Below are 19,674 nucleotides of genomic sequence, written 5' to 3' on the forward strand. Positions count from 1 at the left end.
TAAATTTTCTTATATAAATTATTTATGTTTTCTTTAAGTTGAATAACAATTTTTATATTTCACGATTAATACAATATATTGTATTAATAAAATATATTATGTTTTTATAATTTTCGCCATTCTTAATGTGATTAATAATTATTAAAATAATCCAATTATTTTATTTATAGAAACTAATAACTAAGTTTAAAATTAAATAATATTATTTATAAAAAAATATTTACAGATATGAAACACAAATTAAAATATTTCACATTATCGTTTAAATGATATCTAATGTAAAACAAATTTTATTATATTTTTCTTGTTATGAAAATATTATTTATTAATTATTAATTAATTAAAATGTAGAAGTTTCTACAAAAAAAATCAAAATTCGTTTTTTTTTTCATAAACACTCAAAAATTTGGTTTTTGGTTTTTCTTCATTAAATGGTTAAACTTTTCAAAAACTAGTTTTCCTAAATTTTAGGGAATATATTTATTGAAAATCTTGATTGGCAACTCTCATAGTTTTTACAAGAACAAAAACTAAAACCAAAAACTTGATTAGATGAACAATGGTTTTTGCAAAAACAAAAACCAAAAACTAAAGCAAAAACCACAAACAATCAACCTTTAGTCAGCATAAAACATGATATATGTACTTCTCTAGTTAAATTACTAAATAGAAATGTGTGTATGTTAAAATGCTCAAATAGAAACATGATATTTGTTATTTCAAAAAAAAAAAAAATGTGTGTATGTTGTGATGCTTGAGTCAAAAAATTCTTAGTTACACAACTAGCTAATTGTAGGGTCCTAAAAACTTTTTTGCTCAAGGGCCTTGGTAATAATGAGCTGGCCCTGACTATTCATCCAAAGACTTTTTGTTCTTTTATTTTGATACATCTATACTATTCAAGCAGAATCCTTCATAGGATTATGCCCCTGCTTTTTCAAGTTATTTACAAGTTTCTGCCATTGTCTTTTATTTTTTAAAAAAAAAATAAATACGCCATTATAAAATAGCCAATCGAAATCGTGATATTTTTAAAGCCCATCTACGATTTTTAATGCTCTAAAACGTTATAGCTCATCTATGTTTGATTTGTCTTACAAAATTGACCAAACATAAATGATCAAGCCCAATACTGTTTTACCTTGATCTCTATACCATTACAAACCCATCAAATCATCTTCTCTGAAAACCTAAACACTGAAATGAAAACACAAAACAAGATGAATATAAGCCTCTATATTTTGAACAATATCCCCAATATATATATTTAGAAAACAAATTTTACACGAAACATATGAATATAAATTTTACACGAAACATATGAATATAACCCTCTAGAAAATAAATATAAAACAATAATTAGAAAATCAAATTTGAATTTTTTTAAGATTATATAAATTTATTTTAATTCATCTTGGATATCATATCTATTTCAACTATAAGTTTTCAAATCATCCCCTAATTTTCATAATCAATTAAAAGAGTAATGGACTCCTACATTTCAGCAAGTATTAGTAATTTTAACAAGATACATTTTAACTACTTTCACCGTGCAAAATGTATAACCAGATATAGAAAAAGAAGATACGATATAGCTACATTCACAGTTCCACAAAATCACTCTATAATTATACTCACCTAATTTCTAAGCCTTAAATTTGGTAACTGAATTTGACTAGCAAATATCCCCAAGATTTAGAGTATTCCACAAGTCTTAGGTTTCAAATTAGTAACTGAATTTACTAGCCAATATCCCCAAAATCACATTCAAATCTTGCCAAGATTTAGAGTATTCCCCAAGATTTCGACAAACCTAAACAACTCTAATTATTGCCTCTTCCTATTATAAATAACGACGCATCTTCCTAAACAAACTCATACCGTCAAACCAAAAAATGGCTTCTAAAGCACGAATCAACACAGCTAATAGTTCTATTGAAGAAATAACCGCCATCAGCGACTGGAAGCCAAAGCACGCTACTAAGAAGGTTCATGTCAAGGTTCTACATTCGTGGACACAAAACATTAATCAAGGCCGGGGGGGGGGAACCATGGAATTCGTCTTGGCTGATGAGAATGTAAGCAATCCGTACTTTTTCAATATCGTTTTGTTTTTTAACTAAATTTATGTTATTTGAACTACCTCTTAATAATGTTAATATTTTAGTTTTTGTAACATGTATAAGGGGCATAAAATTCATGCAAGCTGTAAAAAGACTTACTTTGAGAGTAAAGGAAGGCTTCTTCTGGTTGGAGTATGGCACAACATCAGAAACTTCCAAGTTAGGCCTGCTGGAGGAGCTTATCGCACAACAAACCATACCTACAAGATTTCAATTAACCAAGCAACAGCCGTTACTCCGTCCAATTTCATGAATGATGAGCTATATCTTAATTTGGTCGATTTTGAGAGCGTTTTATCTGGAACACTTGATGAAAAACTCCTAATAGGTAAAATCGTAAGATAGTTTCTAGACTTAAATTGTATACTTGCTACATTTAATAACTTTTCAATGTTTGATTAACAGATGTTCTGGGCCAAGTTTTGGATTGTGGTGCTGTCGAAACCATTCAGTGTGCTGGGGGGGAACCCGCGTAAGAAACTAGAGTTCACCCTAAGAGACATCAAGTAAGTTTTCTCTCATCTACATGCAATCCAAGCAATTTTTTTTTCAACAGAATCACAACAAACCTCTATTTATGTCTTGCGCTGTAGTGATTCAAGAATACCATGCTGTATTTGGGGCAAATTAACCGACATTCTCCATTCTGCCTGCAATCAAGACGATGGAATGGTTACTTTGCTTCTGAGGTTTGCTAAAATTGGCAAGTTTGGAGGTACATATTTTAACTCATATAGATTTCGTTGTAAACAAAATAATATTTATATAAATAAGACTGTCTAATATCTAATCTACAAAATGGTATCCACAACAGGAGAACTACAAATATCTAACTCCTTTGATGCTTCTCAAATGATCATCAACCCTACAATACCCGACGCAGAAGCCTTTAAAGATATGTAAGGGGATGATTTATTGTTTATTTTACAGTAGCTATTTGTCTATCATACTAACCTTTAAAAATATAATTTTAAGGGATACTGAAGATGACAAAACTCTAATGCCATATGAAAGTAATGAGGAGAGTCAAGAGTACATCAACAAGCAAGTTGATCAGGCAGATAAGCGAGTACAGCGTGATAAGTGGTTTGCTATAGCCCACTAAGAACATCCATGAAATGAAAGCATCAACTCAAGTAAGCAGTTTAAGTCCTTTATATTACATATATTACATTGTATAGCTCGTGTAAGTGGGTTGTAACCATTTTAAACTTTTATTGCTTAGGTTGATAGATGTTTAGTCACTTGAACAGTCTATGAAATTGATATGGATTGGTCCTGGTATTACTTTGGTTGTGATGGATGCCAAAAAGGGTGACCAAAACCGTAACCAAGGTTAAGTTTGGTTGCAATAATTAACCTCGTCACGGTTCTCGTACAACCAAAACTTGAAAACTTCTTTACGGAACAAATCTCGTAAAAATATGTTTGACAACATCTTGCGAAATAACCTTTGCAAAAATTAAGCTCGACAACCTTTTACGAAAATTGATAACATTTTGCGGAATAACTTTCTTAAAATTAAACTCGATATTATTTTTCAAAATAACTTTCGTAAAACTAAAGTTGGCAACCTTCGAAAATCTAACAACAATCGTAGAAAAAGAATCTCGGATAAGGAAAGAGATGGAGCGAAATCCGAGAATCAAAATTCGCTCATCCGCCTCTCTCCACGGTGTCACCATCCTTCCTCTCACGCCTCGATCTGTCGCCAAAATCTCATCACCTGGAAAATCTTCCTGATCATCCTTGGCACCTCCTGATCATCCTTGGCACCTCTTGATCATCCCTGGCTATTCCTAAAACGCTAAAAAAGTTTTCGACAAGATGCTCATTCATTTTTGTAAATCCAATGATACTAAGATTGAAACATGGATCACGAAAACCGCAAATATTGGCAGCAGCCTAAACACGGCCAGGAAAGCAGAGAAGTCCAGGAAGAGTCAATATTCTTGCTATTCGAAATGGGCAGACAGACACGAAAAGAGCAAGGGCAAATGAGCAAGCAAAACGGAGAAGAGGTTAACCCGAATCTTTGAAAAAACTAAGGTATTTCCGACTTGAAATCAGGCTTGGAATTTTCGTTGGAAATTACTAAGAAATAGAAACGCCTTTGGACTGCCGTAGAACTTTAGGGAACTAAAAACCTAGGTGGATAGTTTAGCGAACTAAGTCTTAGGCGATTTTTCCTGTCCCGGTATATCGTTCCATGACTGTTTAGGTAGATCTTGCAAACCGATCTAAACTCTCTGAAAATCGAGAAACGATCGCCACAGATATTCAGATCACTTCCTAAAGAAAGAAAGAACTAGAGACACGAACATCGACTTAAAACCAATTCGTTTCTAGCGATTTTTCTTAAAGCCGACATATCCCAAGTCGTCAACATCCAATTCACAGTCTCAGCATCGTCTTTAAATCAACTAAGACTGTCGATCATTCGAATCCTCGGAAGAAGAAACGTCACAACCCATCAAAGTATCGGTTCAACCGTTTTCTTTCGTAAAAAAAGAGGGGGGAGTAGGTACATATACTATACTCGTATACTCCCAAACTTCAAAAACTTTTGCCTTGTCATCAAGAAAACACTTTCGTCAAAGCAAACTCTCGCAACAGTAGGCAGACAAACATTTAGGCAATATGATGCCTCCATAAATCGTCCCACAAAAGCAAACGACAATTTAAAATTCGTCTAAACGCTAGCAACATATCCAGACGATCATGAACATATCTCAAAAGACTGTACAACATATGTTGTCGCAATCATGCGTATAGAAAACCTGCACCAATATCAAACTGAAACTCGACGATTAGCCAAAGTCTTGAAGCCCTTTCCGGCATTATAAAGCCATATTCGTATAAAAATTTCTACGAGAAATCTTCAAGCATCAAAGCATTTCTTTCAGTTTCCGTTGAACCAAGTGATTCACGGAAAAGCATCGAGAACATTTGTGACGAAGAAAACTCGAGAATAAATGTAGCATCGAGCACATTAAAGGGAACACTTTCTTCCCGATCGTTGGAAAGATCTACCTCTGGTTGACCAATTTTTTCCAGAAACGAATGTGTCATGAGAATCCTCTCAAAAAACCAATGAAAAACGTTTTGCGACTAGATCGTAGTGAAATAAACTTCGGTGACACACCATGAGTAACTCCAAGCAACTTTCACCTAAGATCGAAATCACAGCAGAAATGTTTCTCGTAAAACCCGCAGAAACAACGCTACTTTGACATATGTATACATATCACCGATTTACAACCTTCGTAAGACCGGTCCCCATTCCTTATGCAAAAAATCATTCGTACAATCAGACCAAATCTTACGAAGAAACTTTCGAAAGTTAACATAACAGGTTTTATGAAGAAGTATGTTTTGCATAGCAAACACAAACCTGTAAGATCTGATTTTTGATGATCAATCTAAACTTTATTTCTTTGCATTACGATATAATAGATCTCATTTTTAGCCCTATGGCTCGCTGGCTTCTGCCTTTCTTTTCCCTCGGTCACATCTGAGAAGGCAGTCATCCCTCCGCTAACTCCACACTGGTTATGTAGCAAACCTCTTGTGCTTCGTCTTCCTCAGACAAAAACTACTCGATTTTCATAAGACTATAGGTCACATTGTACGAAATATTCGTCGTATAACTGAAACCTAGAGGGGAGAATCGTTTTCTATGACTATCAGCCATATTAACACGGATAACCCCGGCAAACTTGGCCTATCAATCTCGACAAGCGCTCTTTGGCCTCCGTCAATTACTCCTTCCAGTAAAAATCCGAACCAGAATTTGGCATCCCCTTTAAAGACAATCGTAAACTAACATAACCTTAATATTAACACGAAAGCACCAGGATCAGATGCATGACCTACAACGTCCTTGGCTATCTGGGTGAACACATCCTTCACGCCAAGCCAAAGTATTTGAGAAACCATCGCTCCATCACTTAACGGCTAAACGACTATCTGCAATTTCTCTAAAAAAGTCATGTGACTATTAAGAGAATAATTATCGTATAGTCCACAGTCGGAAATCATCTGATAAATTCTTCGTAACGAAACCCAGTCCTGACAACCAAACTGTTAGCGGAAAACCAAAACTTGTCGACAATCGACCAAGTTTGATACATTCCACAGATCACTTTAAGCCCGCTATGTTTTACCCATATTACGCGGCATGTAAGGAAAAATTTGTAACAAAGCTTCTAGAGCTATACGAAACATCCTAAAAATGCACGAAATAGATTTCGGAAGGCCAAAACTTCATAAAGCACTATGAAGGAAAACGCTTCTTCCCATGGACAAATTTACGCGACCCCTCAGTCCTAATTCCTCGATCGCAAATCAAATTATTAGCATCCAAACAGGAACAACGATTTTGGCTGCGAACATCCGTAGACAAACCAGAATGTTTCTCAAAAGCAGGGCTAAGACTAAACCCTTGCAATATCGCGAAACATCTTCAAGCCCGTGAACATTTCAAGCACGAAACGAGGCAAACGAAAAAATCAATCTTCAGCAGTGTGAGACATCGCAGACGCCTGAAGAACCATTTTTCGACAAAATTACCTTCCTCGATAAAGGCACCTTCTTGGAAGACCAAACAGTCATACATACTAACATCTTCTCAAACAAGTATTCTTCGCGAAGATTCAAACACGGTAATAACTAACGATAAGTTTGTTGCTGATCACAACAAACTCTTAACGTCCTAAACAGACTTAGCCATCTCGTAGAGATAGCTCTCGTACACCCGACACAAGGGTAATAGCGCCATATAAAAAAAATCCGAAATTTTGGTCAGCACTTTCGGGAGACTTAAAAATTATCCTCGAAGAGATGCTCGATTCCTACCATACAAGTCACGTAAGCCGAGAACATATTGTGGACTTTAAACCGGGATAGAATCAGGTCGGAAACGATACGGGACCGTAAAGGTCTTACTCGAAAACAGGTCATAAGAACCTTAACTCCAAGACGAACTATGAAAGGCTTGATCCCTTCAACAAGGGTACGTAGGCAGACGTCATACGGTGCAGCCCCAATCTTATCGCGTTCCACTCTTAGAAGAGCGAGAAGACCACTTACCACGGATCTTTTCAACCATTAATTCCGCCTAACTTGCCTAACTTGCCAAGCAAGTCGCTGGAACCTCACGCTAGAAGCTCATGGTTCGATGGAATCAATGTCTGAAAGTCCCTGAAAATATTTCCCGCAATAAAAACAAAAAAAAAGAAGTCAAGAAAGAGCGGAAAAACTATTGTCGGGGTCAAAAACGGATACGACGAAGTTAACATCCAAATATCTTTAAAAATTCAGCATGAACGTTTTTACGAAAAGTTTTCTTCGTAAAGATTACTTGTACGAAAAATCTTGCGGTGAAATATTGCACCAATCTCGGTTCATTCATCGAAACTAAACACGCGTAGCCCAAAAACACGTTCATGGAACATTGGAAAAGGATCCGAACAATATCGCCACGTAGCGACCGGTCCGCGAACGAGCCGGTCGCTACGTAGCGACCGACCAAGCCACTTAGTCGGTTGCTACATAGCGACCGACCCGCGAACGAGTCGGTCGCGACGTAGCGACCGACCAAGCCACTTAGTCGGTCGCTACGTAGCGACCGACCAAGCCTTCCATTCAGTCGCTACGTAGCGACCGATCCATCACAGAACCGGTCGCTACGTAGTGACAGAACCGTCTCGGACATCGATCAACGGATACGACCCAAATCTGTGCATTCTCGTATGTTCCTCAATGGCAGCTCCCATATACCACGGTCATATCATTTCTCACTCCCATCGATTGGAGTTATCATTTAAACTTTATGATAAAAATCGCGGAAAGTTTGTTTTTATCGATAAAAAAGTAATAAATGTTTCGAATCGAAAGACGGCCCAAATATGTCTAAAACGTGATTAGAAACCCACTTATGATTTTTTAAGGAAAATCCCACAGATACTATGGCGATTTATACTTAGTCCGCAAGAAAAGATAATGTCAAATTTCCGGAAATAAATGTTAAGTTTCCGCAGATAATCATGAAGATCGAAAAAAATAGAATATCTTCATTTTCGAGTTATTATGGCTTAAGGGTAGAAGAGGAAAGCTCAAACCGAACTTGGAGGGAGTATATAAGGAGTCCTAGGCGAGAGACACAAAAAAAGAACTTTTTCACAAAACTTAGCACTTAGAATATTTAGGCAACTTTTCGTTTTTGTTATTTCAAGTTGCGACTCAACTAGGTTTTGCAGTTTTAGGTTGTTAGAACTAGGAATCTCGCCGACAGCTCTCATAGCCGAGGCTTCTACCTTGTTGTAACGCTTATACGCGAATTCGGAATAAAACTCCTTTTGCTCTTTTTACGATTTCTTATTTTTTTCGTCTTTACATTCGTGTTCTGATTGCTTGGCGTGTGGTTTAGCAGATATCCGAGACCTCTGGGAAATTAGAGTTTTCCTAACCTTCCTAATTTAAACGGAAATCGACAGTGCGAATTTCGGTTCCCACATTATATGAAAAATTCATTCAAAAATATACATATATTCAAAAATTGATTTTTACTAACATATTTTCCAATGACCATTATAAAAATGTTTTCAATATATATAAGAAAAATACAATACAAAGCCCAATTTCAAACACCAACTTAATTATGGTTTTTGTATTTCAGATTGAAATTTAAAAATATAATATATTTGATTATTTATTTGATTGTACGTATAAAATATTATTAATTATAAGATTACTTATTTGCTGGTACGTATAAAATACGATTAATTATGTGATAACACATATTTTTGTAACCTATGATGACACATATATGATATATAATAGTGATTAGGGGTGGGCGTTCAGGTTCGTGTTCGGGTCTGTTTGGGGTTTCGTGTTAAGTTCAGATCTTTGAGGATTCGGCTCGGATTTGGATAACCAATTTAAATTATTTTAAAAAAATTAAAATTTATTCTATACTTTAATTTAAGAAAAAATCTGTAAACAATATAATATATTACATATAAATTTGAATAACATATGTTAGAGTACCTAGTTTAACATATACATTGGTTTGGTTTAAATATTTGGATAGAGAATTAATAATTATTTAAGTATTTTGGGAATTTTGAGTATATTTTAACTATTTTAGATATTTATGTTTGATTATTTTTATACATTTTCAAGTATTTAAATGAACTTAAGAGTATCATATATATTCTGGATGTTTTTATATATATTAGATCTAAAAATAATTAATATATCTATATATATATATAAGTATATAAATCTATTTTGGATACCCAAAATACTTCGGTTTGGATCGGATTAGGTTTCAGTTCTTCAAATATCAAAATTTGAATAATTCAGATATTTAATCAATTTTGGTTCGGATTTGGTACTACTTATTCGGATTAGGATCGGTTCGGTTGTTTGAATTTGAGTTTTTTTTGCAAAACAAATAGCAACATATTTTTTAAAAAATACACCCGTGCGGGCGCGCGGATCAAAATCTAGTCTATCTTATTAAAGTAGAAGCACTTTAAGCTTTTGTTTGGTAACATAGATAGTAGTTAAAAAAAATATATAGTGTTGTTTGGAAACATGGATAGCAATATATTAAAGAAAAAAGTAATGAGCTTATGTTATCATGAAAAATTAGAAATTCATTATATTATGAAAATTATATATATGAGTGAGCTTTCAAATGTACAAAAATGGCTGGTCCAATCTAATTACCTAAAAAATATTGCCAAAAATGACTCAAAACTTGATTTTGAATACAAAAGTGTACCCCAAATTCAATCAAATGCAAAAGTAACCCAAAAGCCTAGTGAAATTACAACAGCCCCCTTATGAACAAACAAAAAACATGTATTCAATTTTACCATTATAATCCTCCGTTAGAGAAGACTTCTTTTTAAGTCTTCTCTACGGTGACTTCTTTTTAAGTCTTCTCTACGGTGACTTCTTTGTAAGTCTTCTTGTTCAGTAGATCTTAAAAATAATTTTATAATTTTATAAAAAAATATTTTGATGGGTAAAAAATTGAAATCATGTAATAATAAACATTTCTCAATGATGTAAATTTAGTTCATCTGAAATTGAATTATTTTCAACATATATTGGCTCATGAGTCATTGGTTTAGGGTTTGGTAACATATGTTATAGTATTGTATGTATCTTTGGGGTTAGATTCTGAAATCTTATCATCATTTTTTTTTCTTTTTCAAATTGACCCATATATGTTTAGTAACAATCTAATAACTTTATTTAAACACTTTCTAAGTTCTTTTTTAAGTTTAAGAAAGTATTTTTTTTTGCATAGTTAATTGATTTTAGGGTCTGGAAGACTCACAGAAGACTTAAAAAGAAGTTTTCAGACACATCTCGCCTAAATTTTAGTAGAATTTATTGTTCCCACCTAAATTTTTGAATAATTTAGGTTTCCTGCCTAAATCAAAGTCTTCCATAAGTCTTCCAGGAGTCTTCCATAAGTCTTCCATAAGTCTTCCAGAAGTCTTCTAGAGAAAGTCTTCTCATGGATTAGATCTTAAAAATAATTTAATTTTTTTATAAAAAATATTTTCATGGGTTAAAATTTGAAATCATATAATAATAAAATACTTTTCAATGATGTAAATTTTGTTTATCTGAAATTGAATTATTTTCAACATAGATGAGTGAATGTAGATTGGTTCATGAGTCATTAGATTCTGAAATCTTACCTTCAGTATTTTTTCTTTTTCAAATTGACTTATATATGTTTAGTAACTATCTAATAACTTGATTTAAACACTTTCTAAGTTCTTTTTTAAGTTTAAGAAAGTGTTTTTTGCATATTTATATGATTTTAGGGTTTAGAAGACTTACAGAAAATTTAAAAAGAAGTCTTCCGACACATCCCGCCTAAATTTAAGTAAAATTTAGGGTTTCCGTCTAAATTTTGGAATAATTTAGGTTTCCCGCCTAAATCAAAGTCTTCCATAAGTCTTTCATGAGTCTTACATAAGTCTTCCAGAAGTCTTCTGGGTTGAAAATATTTAACCTAATTAGAATTTTTGTCTCCATATATAAAGAAAATTTGCACATTCTCTTTCTTCCTATCAAATGACTGCAACAAAAATGTAATGTTTTTCACTTTAAAACTCTCTAACCTCTCTCTTACCTCTCTGAACATCAAAACACAAAACATTATTTCCATTTCTCACTTTTTCTTATGTCTTCTCACTAATATATCTTCTTTTTGCAGGTTTTTCATTACATGATTCTCATTTTTCACTCTTTCAAAGGTAGTTCTCTAAATTGTGGATATGAATTTAGGTATGTTTATATGTTAGATTCTAAAAAGCTATAGATTCAACATAGTGTGACTGTTTTGTTTATTTTGTAAGCATAAAATTTTCATTTTTGAAGTTTTTCTATGTTTTGAAGTCATTTGAATGTTTTTGAATTTGCAGGTTTTTACAGATTTGAGAGACTTTGAAAGACTTCTCAGAAGACTCTCAGAAGACTCTTGGAAGACTTCATGGGAAGTCTTCTAGCATAAAATGCATTAGAAGACTTTCTAAGAAGGCTTCTGAGAAGTCTTCTGCCTAAAGTGGTATAAATTTTAGATATGTATTTTGTGTATTTTATATATTAGATTCTAAAAAATTATAGATCCAACCTAATGTGATTGTTTTGTTTATTATCTAAAAATTTATTTTTGAAGTGTTCTCTATTTTGAAGTCATCTGAATGTTTTTGAATATGCAGACTTTTCAGATCTGAGATAGATTTTGGAAGACTTCTGGGATAATTCTTGGAAGACTCTCGAAAAACTCTCGAAAGACTCTCGGAAGACTTCTTGAGAAATCTTCTAATGTATTTTATGCTAGAAGTCTTCAGAAAGTCTTTTGTCAAAAGTGGTACAAAGAGATGATGTAAAGTGGAGTCCAAGCTTATCTATGTTGAGAAATAATATCTAGCTGTGTAATAATTTTGTTTATGGTCTTTTTGTGATTTGTATGTGCAATATTTTAGTTGTGAATTATTTTTTAAACTTTAAGAGATGTTAATAACAAGAATGGTAAATATGTTTATGTTTTGCCAACAGTACTTGACTTCATTAAAGTTACTAATGCAACATATCAAAAAATATTTAAATCATTCTACCCATACATAACAAAACACAACAACACAAAAACATAGTAAAATTTGCTAAAACTAAGAGAGAAGACTTCTCAAGAAACCTTAATCAAATTCATAAAATATCAAAATTAAATTTTAATTGAAAGTTGTAATTTTAAATCTCATGGAAGTTAGTAATTGTATCTCATGAAGAAGACAACACAAAAACATAACATCAACTTAATAAAACAAAATCATCAAAGAAGACTTCTCCATTTAGCTAGAAACATTATTAAACATCAATGTTTGTAACTTCATAATTATAACCAATTAAGTTATAAATTTGACTCATTAGTCCGAATATTGACTAACAAACATGAATTAGCAAGAAAATATTAAAAAATTATTTTAATTTTGGATAAATTTGAAATTTAATAAATATTTACATAGAAGACTTCTTTTGAAGTCATCCACGGAAGACTTCAAAAGAAGTCTACTCTGTGTAGATTTCAAAAAAAAGTTTTCTATTTAGGTCATTTTTGCAATTGCAAATTTATGAAGGAAGATTTCTTAAGAAGTCTACTCTACAGAAGACATCTTTGGAAGTCTTCCTTTGTAAATATTGGCTTACTTTTGAAATTGATATTTTATCAAAATTCCCAGAGAAGAGGTTACTTTTGAATTTGACCAAAGTTAGTCAGAATTTTGACTTTTTATACAAGTATTCTCCAAGGAAGTCTACCTGGAGAATACTTCAAAAGAAGTCTTCTCTAAGTCTTCTGGAAGTCTTCTCAATGTCGCAAGAAGTCTGCTGGGTTACTTTTGCAATTGACTATATTTGACTTTTCGAGAGAAGACTTCTTTAAAAGTCTTCCGTCGGATGACTTCTCTAGAAGTCTTCTCTCGCGGACAAAGGTTTGACCAAAACCCAAAATTAAACTCGAGAAGCCTTCTTAGAAGTCTTCTCATTGATATTAAATGTGTGTTTACTATTATGTTTCAATTGCAAAAGTAACCCACATAAACATCTTCTGGCATTGAGAAGACTTAGGGAAGACTTTCAGAAGACTTCTGTAGAAGTTTTCTCCAGGTTGACTTCTTTAGAAGTCTTATACAAAAAGTCAAATTTTTTACCAATTTCGGTCAAATTTAAAAGTAACCTGTTTATCCGAGAAGACTTCTCTAGGGATTTCAAAAAAATTTGTTTACAAAGGAAAATTAGAAGACTTCTAGAGAAATCTTCTATTAAAAACACACAAAAGTTCAATTGCAAAACTAAACTATGCATTGATCTGAAGAATAAAATGTAGTTCGCTATTTCATACTTTGAACTCGTGAGATGACTTGCGTGGTTTCCCCAATCACCCAAAACTTCATCACAACAGCTACCTACTCGTTAATCACCATGAATCGTGAGCTTATGAACCTTACATAATTTGTAATCAAAATTTTCAGTTTTTTTGATGAATTTGGAGAGAAAGTGTAAGATATGTGGTTTGTGTGGATAAGAAATGAGAAAGTATGAGAAAAAATCAAACCTTTAGGGCATTAACACTCTTAATTTGGTAGTTCATGGTGGTTGAGGTATTGATATCAATGAGAATATTGTAAATATTTGGTCAACATAAGGATGGTAAAGTAAAAGACTTATTTTCGAAATAAAATAAATAAAAAAGTAATGACATTTTCGTGAATAACTAAAAACTTCTAGGGGGAATAGGACAAAACAAATTTTCAATAAAAGCATAAGTTATTTTTGTGTCTGACTTAAAATTTTGAGTCATTTTTGAAAGAACCCCAAAAATCTTTGTCTAAAATAATCATAAAATGAAATTTAAATTTTATATACATATTTCAAATCAAAATTTTAATTTAAAATTGATTTATATCAAAAATTGATTCAAAAATATACATATATTCAAAAATTGATTTACTAAAATGTTTTTTATAACCATTATAAAAATGTTTTAAATATATTTAAAAAAATACAATTAATATGATTATTTATATGATGGTACCGATAAAATACTATTAATTATATGATTATTTGTATGACGGTAGGTAAAAAAACACAACTAATTATATGATGACACATATATGATATTTAATAGTGACGTGAAAAAATAAATAACAACATATTTTTGCAATATTAAATCTTCTATCTTATTAAAGTATAAGTACCTTTGGGAATGTTTGGAAACAAAAATAACATAATTAAAAAGAAATATAATGTTGTTTGAAAATAAAGATAGCAGTATATTAAAAAGTAAATAATGGGCTTATGTTATTAAAAAAATTGAAGTCCATTATATTTTTATAAATTATCTGTTTGGACCAGATCTAATTACTTTTTTTATGCATCTGGTCCAATATAATTAACTAAAAAATATTTTTTCTAAATTAATCATTAAACAAAATTCAAAACACAAGTTGATTCAAAAATATACATGTATTCAAAAATTGATTTTTACTAATGTACTTTCCAATAACCATTATAAAATTGTTTTCAATATATATATAAAAAATACAATACAAAGGAACTAATATATTGAGTAAACCTTCTTTCCAATTTTTTTTATGAACCACCGAAATAGAATTAGATATACAATACTAGAAATAGCTATAAAATTTGAGTTACAATATCAAATAAAAAAATGAAACAAAAAAAAATATGAATGTATTAGTATTCCTTTATTCTTATTACAAATACAATAATAGTCAAACAATAATATATAACGGGACTATAATTTTTAAAATCCAAAAATTACCAATTAGTTATGAATTTATAATGTTCTTACAAATTAAAGCAAACACTTGTGCAAACGCACGGCTCAAGATCTAGTCTATATTATTAAGATTGAAGTACATTTGAGAATTGTTTGGAAATATGGATAGTAGTATAAATGAGAATCGTTTGGAAATATGGATAGGAGTATGAAAAGAAATATATTGCTTTTTAATAATTTCATTAATTGTATTACATTAACAATACATCACAGCATTAATTATATTTACCTTAATAATACATTAAATCATTAATTATATTACCATATTAGCAAATAATGTAGATTTTTATTTACTAGTTAATCAACACTAACTTTGTTCAAATTATAAAAATCAAAAATGTAAAATAACTAGGTTTTGCATATGGTTAATAGTTCGGTTTAATATGTTTTACTAAAACCTTTTTTTATCTTACTTCTAATCGATGAAAAATTACGTAGCCATACTTATAATTAAAACTTAAATCAAAATAAATAAAACGTATTACATTTATTATCACTTAATGATTCACTCCATATTACTATTTTACTAAATAAAAAAATATTTAGTTCCCTTATTTTAGCCAAACATATAAAAATATTTTTTCAATTTATTTACAGAATCGGTTAGGTATTGACATTCGGGAGCTCATTCAGGTACAAGTTGTTTCTTTCGAAATCAATTTTTGGATTTTTTTAAAATTAGGCTCCGCTTGGATATTATACATTTATGTTTGCATTCGAATTGGGTCCTCATGGGTCTGAATGATTTTGTTTGATCATAAGGGGGTTGGATTGAATTTGTGATATACTTTGGGAAAATGGGCATTTTACTCCCCAGCTATTTGAAATTGGCAGTTTCAATACTCAAGTATCTCTCGCGCAGAATTATTTTCCAACTTATAGTTTACTACTGCGCAAAATTAGAAACAAAATAGTCAACCATTAACAGCTGTATGGAAAATAACAGTTTATGAAAACTTTTTGATGGTTGAATTTGAATCTTAATTTTGCATATTCAATGATTTGTTGGAGAATAAATATGTGCATATAATACTTGAGAATTTAATTTTTCGGTTGAAAATACTTGAGAAATTAAAAGCAGCAATCTCTTTTTTTTTAAGTCATAATTTAAAATATTCTCAAGTTAGATGTAACCAATATTACTAAATATTTACCTTTTGAAAGAGATTTGTGAGTTTTTACAATGTCGTTTAAAATAATACAAATAACTATATGTAATGCTCCGACCTTCCACGGCTAATATATCATCCACGCCCGCTCAATCGGCCTGTATAAAATAAGTATATATAATTATCTTTACTATAAAAAAAATTATATATTGTACATTAACAATATAATGCAAATGTAAGTTATCTTCTAATATTTTATATGCTTTTAAAACCTTAAAAAAAATTCTGGAATTAAGTATCTTATATATTAATTCAAATTGAGAATCGTTTTAACTAGGAATTATTTTATAAATCATCCAAAGTGATTTTATAAACATGAAGTAACAATATGATGTAACTGTAATTATTTTGTATTTGCTATTTCATTGTAAAAACTCAACAATCTCTTTCTAAAGATAAATATCTAGAATAATAATTTTATTTAACTTGAAAATATTTTTAATTATGATTTTTTAAAGAATTAATGTTCGTGACTTTCAATCTTATAAGGAGGAATATAAAGGAAAGTTAATTTTTAATTCCTCAAGTATTTTCAATCGGCAAATTAAATACTCAAGTATTATATGTGCATATTTATTCCTCAACTAATCATTGAGTACGCAAAATTATGATTCGAATATTCAACTGTTAAAAATTTGACGGAAACCGTTATTTTTCTGTCCATCAGCTAACAGTTAACTATTTTGTTCCCAATTTCGCGCAATCACCTTTTAGTTAGGGAATAATTATGCGCGAGCAATACTTGGATATTAAAATTGCTGATTTCAAATACTTGGAGGATAAAATGTTCATTTTCCCGGTATACTTTTACATTTATAAATCAAGTTCTGGGTCATATTTGACATATTCCCTTTCATTATAATCATATACTAGTTGATGGTTTAGACCTTGTGCGAACTAATATATATATATACCTAATCTTTTTATTTTTAATATCTAGTTTTATAAAAAAAATTAAATTATTAAATTAGACACAAATTAAAAATTAATATTGTTAGTTATATATTCATATTGGTAATCAATGTATTAAATTATATTCTTTTGTTTCATAATTTTATTTATGATGTATATTTTGGATCAAAATATTGATTATAGTAGTAATCAAATTATTGTATTTCCTGACTGAAAAGAAATCTAATTGGCAGTTAAAGGATTATAAACAATCACAACCCATAAAACATCAGCAAAAATTACAATAGCCAACATACATTATATATTCCGTATAATTTAGATTTTGAAAAAGTGAAACAAAAACACAAAATAATAATTATAAAACATTATATGTGTATTATCTTATCTTAGATTATATTTATATTATGTTTATTATTGTCAATTTTTAGTGTTATTTAATATTTTACTCTTAGTTTTCATGTTTCCATTTATTTTTAATATTTTTAGTTAATTTTCATTTCGTACTTTATATAATATTTACTATTTTAGTTTAAATATATTATTTTGATAACATTTGTGATTTTACGGATAAATTCATTATGTGCATAAAATCATTTGTGATTTTGATGTATGTCATGATAAATATAAGTTAATTTATTTTAGGTTAGGAATATGATATTTTAATATTGAATATATAAAAAAAATATTTAACGTAAGTATATAATTTATATTTTACGACAAATTATCAGTGATGCTTTGGTTTTAATCTTAACTTTAATATTGTAATAATCTGTATTTGGATAAATATTTCCAGTAAAAGTCATAGAAAATAACTATAATACTAGTCATTAAAATCATAAAATAAATATAAGATAAATATAACTATGATATTATCGGTAGATATTTTTAATATCAACTTCTAATATCGATACTTGTAGCCATCACTACCGCAGGTCTTTGATCATTGTCACGAATAGACATTAATTAAATGTCCTGAACATCATGCTAAGTATATATTTTCTTAAAAAAATAGTATATATATATATCGGTAGAATAGGTTAATGTTTATGAATTATCTTAAATATAATGATAAATTTAATAATATATATATATATATATATATATATATATATATATATATATATATATATATATATATATATATATATATATATATTGGTAGAAATAGGTTAATATTTATTAATTATCTTAAATATTATGATATATATTTATATTAAAATAAAATTTTAAATAATAAAATTCATTAATTAAACTAATGACTTATCCTAAAATCAGAAAAGATGATAAGTAAGCAAATTCAATTCTCAAATAATAGTATATTAGGTGTTTGTCCGCAATTTTGCGAGTAATTTTATTATATGAAGAAATATATATTATATTTACATTTTTATAATTTTTGAATGATAATTAAAATTTTAAAATTTTAATTTTAAATTTTAAATAGTTGGATAGTTAAATAGAAGATCTGTGAGATTTAAAATAGTTCAACAACGTAAACCTTAGTCATTACGAATATTTCTCTTACAGAAAAGCAATATTATAATTAATCAGATAATTGGTTGTGGAATTACTTTATATTTTATTTTTATTTTAACACATGAAAAAACGGAAATACGCTAGCTTTTTAGGAAATAAAAATAGAATGTTTTTGTGTATGACCAATGCAATGATCGAATGTTTTTATCATGAAGATATTTTGTAAATGTTTTTTGTGTGGACTTTAGCAAACATAAAAAGTTCTAATAATTCTTTACATACAAATATATGATATTTAATTGTTTCTATAAATAAATTATATTAATTCATCTATATTTAAGATGTTTAATTGTATGTTTAGAAACAAATATTAGATTAGGTAATTTTAGGGTTAGTTTCCTTTCTTTTTTAAAACACCGGTTAGTTTCCTTTTAAAATTTCTACTTAAATAAAAAAAATTAAAAACCATCAACAATCAAATTATAAAAATTAATTAGAAAGATTTCATATAAGCGACACGTCGGCAGAAATCACTTTAATGACTTCTCAATTAATATATAGGGGGACTAGGTGTTTGTCCACAATTTTCCGGGTAATTATATTATATGAAGAAATATATATATATTTACATTGTTCTAATTTTTGAATAATAATTAAAATTCTAATAATTAATTTCAAATAGTTGGATAATTAATTAGAAGATTTGTGAGATTTAAAATAGTTCAACAATGTAAACCTTAGTCATTACAAATATTTCTCTTCCATAAAGAAAAGCAATATTATAATTAATCAGATAATTGGTTGTAGAATTACTTTATATTTTATTTTAACACATGAAAAAAACGGAAATACGCTAGCTTTTAAGAAATAAAAATAGAGTTTTTTTTGTGTATGACCAATGCAATGATCGGATGTTTTTATCATGAAAATATTTTGTAAATGTTTTTTGTGTGGACTTTAGCAAACATAAAAAGTTCTAATAATTCTTTACCTACAAATCTAATTCTTTTATATAAGAATATATAACCATTAAATGTCTTTCAATAAAAAAAAGTTAAAGTATTTTGTTTAATTATATATATATAATTGATAAAAAAAA

At 29.6% G+C, this 19,674-nt stretch overlaps 1 long non-coding RNA gene across 1 annotated transcript; it reads left to right on the top strand.

Moving 5' to 3' along the window:
• The first annotated feature begins 54 nt into the window (after positions 1 to 54).
• On the top strand, positions 55 to 18,783 carry LOC117132920. Its single transcript, XR_004456668.1, has 2 exons — positions 55 to 8,888; positions 8,988 to 18,783. It is a non-coding gene; the product is annotated as an uncharacterized LOC117132920 (long non-coding RNA).
• Positions 18,784 to 19,674: the final 891 nt, after the last annotated feature.

Source organism: Brassica rapa, chromosome A03 (genome assembly GCF_000309985.2).
Source record: "Brassica rapa cultivar Chiifu-401-42 chromosome A03, CAAS_Brap_v3.01, whole genome shotgun sequence".
In the NCBI taxonomy this organism is placed as follows: Eukaryota; Viridiplantae; Streptophyta; class Magnoliopsida; order Brassicales; family Brassicaceae; genus Brassica; species Brassica rapa.